The sequence below is a fragment of the Larus michahellis genome, chromosome 13 (assembly GCF_964199755.1).
Source record: "Larus michahellis chromosome 13, bLarMic1.1, whole genome shotgun sequence".
NCBI lineage: Eukaryota > Metazoa > Chordata > Aves > Charadriiformes > Laridae > Larus > Larus michahellis.
Genome location: NC_133908.1, coordinates 15,109,294 through 15,112,096, shown reverse-complemented (window position 1 = coordinate 15,112,096; position 2,803 = coordinate 15,109,294).

Here is a 2,803-nt window from a genome sequence, read left to right as displayed (position 1 = left end):
CCTATGGGTTGAGACCTGACACAAATGTCCATTTAAAATGGCAGCAATAGGGCAGAATTATTCACAATGAAAATCTCTGCAAGTGTAAATGCTGTGAACTCTTCCACAGCCAGACATATTTCCGTTTTTTGAGGAGGAATCATTGCGCTTCCGCAGTGCCAAATTGCAGTTTCACCCTCCCCTTTGTCAGATCTTGAAATGTGGGGGTTTTTTTTCTTTACGGTTTACTTAGTCTTACATTTGCGTGAGCATTTTGAACAGCAGTAAAGCAAAAGTGGCTAGTCTGCATAGCTACAAAGGAAAATCTGAAAAAAAATGAAAGCTAATGCTCAGAAATAAGGAAGCAAATAAATATATTTAGAATGCATTGTTTTAGATAAATCCTGTGGTTTTACCTGAATTGTGACTTTTGGGCACCCTGAAATGCTAATTCCGTTGCCCAGCTGCTTTCTTCTTAAGGCATCGTTTTGCCACAGGATAAACTTTAATCACTGTGGAAATAATGATGAAGCTGAATACAACATACAGAAGCAACCTGGGGAAACTTGACCCCTGTTCTCCTTCCTGTGCCCTGAGCTTCCAGAGCCAGGAACATCCTGGCTTAGGATGCTCAACCATCCTGGCTTAGCAGTGGCCTTTAGAGTAAGCAGGGCCGAGTCCTCATTCCCGGGATAAGGTCTCTCTGTGAGACACAGAGAGTTCCTGGGTTCTCTTAAATTCTGCTGGGCTCCGGCTCTGAATGGCCAACTTATAAGCAGTTTTTAGCATTTGCTCCTCATTCCAGGTCTCTAAGCTTCACCATTCATGTATATTTATAAAAACTTCAGCTGGTTTATCTTCATTACTCAGTGGCTCCTCTGTTGTCCTCTCGGTCTCATTCATTTTCCTGTTTTTGCCCTGGAATTCAATCCCGCATGTTTGCATAGTAGCTGAGAGACTCCTATGTAAAGATTTGTTGCTACTAGAAAAATCCTTATTTGAACTCGTGAAAGCTCTGCTCATTTCCCTTTTTGGATTAAATGCCTAGAGTAAAAGTTTAGTTATCTTGTCCCCCCTCTCCCCAGTTTTTCTCTTGGCCCCGCTCTGCTGTTTTATTGTTGTATTAATAGCAATGTGTTGGAGAAAAAGGGAGCTGGGAGATTTGATGCTCTTCCACACCAATAGTGAAAGCGTGTCCCACCCCTCTGCCTCCCAACCAGGGGTGTCTCAGTAAAACCCGCCTCCTGCCACACGCTGTCATACATTGAGCAGTGGCAGCTGCCCGGTGCAGAGGGACTTGGCACCAGAACCCCCTGAGACACGAAGGCGATTTCTCTCCTCAGGGACAAGTGTTTCAGGTTCTTTACGTGCTTGAGGGGCTTCACTGGGTATTCTGCTCTTGGGGCTGGTAACAGCCTTCTTTCAGTGTCTCTGAGGTCTAGGATTTGTAGGCTCTTTCCGTTTTCTTTTAAATGAGAGCTGATGGTCTAATGTCACCAGCAGGTCTGTGGGACCAGAGGGTGCAGGAGGGTCTGAGCCCAGCAGCGTCTGAGTCTTGGTTCTTCGTTGTGTGAGTCCTTTGATTAATGTCTGGTGTCCCTTATCTGTGAATGGGATAAAGGATTAAAGTAGTTCTCACACAAGAGGGCAGCATTGGACACGGTAATCGCGGCTCCTGGTGTTACCCCCTTTAATGAAACAGCGAAAGTCTCTCCCTTTGTGGAGGCACTAGCGCTAGTTATTGATTTATTGCATTTTCATTTCTGTGGCAAAACAGGGGCAGTCCAGAGGTAAAGATACAGCAATCTGCAAGAAAATAATTTTGGCTGAAACACACTGCATAAGGAAATTTTAGCTTCCCCCCGAAGAAGAGAGCTCTGGTGGCATTATTGGCAGGAGGAGAGCGATAGTGTCAGGTCAGTGATGGTGCTAAAATAGAGGGGTGCGCATGGCACCATGTGTGAGCAGCGTGCGGGGACAGGGGGTGTGGGGTACGGCACCGTCACCTGGGCCCCCTCTTCTCCAGGATTTCTGCTGGGGGCAAAAAAACCCCAATAACGAATAAACATTTCAGCCCCATGCTGGGCTGCTTCACTAGGAGCGATTCCCCTTGGACAGCAGTTCCTGTCAGCAAGTAGAGTCAACTTGGACAAAACAGCCAACGCAATTACACTTTATTGCAAGAAATTAGGAAAACAAGTATTTTTAGCACCAAGTATTTAACGAAATACTTATTTTTATGAGACATCTTTCAGCCTTGGCCGGGGCCGCGCACAGCGGCTTTCCCCGCTGCTGTCAAATGCCAACTTCATTAAGCGTGACCAAAACGCGATCTTAATTACCAGCGTCATTGTTTTCTGGGGCTGCAGGAGGTTTAAGCGCTTTCCCAGCGGCGCGGCGCCTCCTTAGGCCGCTCCAGCCCGTACACCGGCAGTGCGCAGCCGCCACGGCCCCGTTCCCCCGCTTCCCCGCGGCGGGGGCGCCCGGCCGGCCCCACGTCCCGCTGCTCCGAGTGAGGGTTCCCCTCTCCCCGCCGGCGGCGGGCACCGACCCGTCCCGCCGGGGTTGCGGCACCGGGCCCGGCCCGGCCGCTCCGCGGCACCGGGAGGGAGGCGGGCTGGCGGCGCGCCCTGATTGGCTGCCCAGGGGTGAGGTGGGGCGCTCGCGGGAGCAGCGTGCCCTCGGATTGGTGGCGGCCCGCACGGGCGCGTCGGGGTGCGCGGGGTTCAGGAGCGGGCGCGGGGACGCACGGCGCGACGGGATTGGGCGAGCCGGACGGCGGGGGCGGGGCCTCCCCCGGAAGCGCGCAGTGCAGTATGGGCAG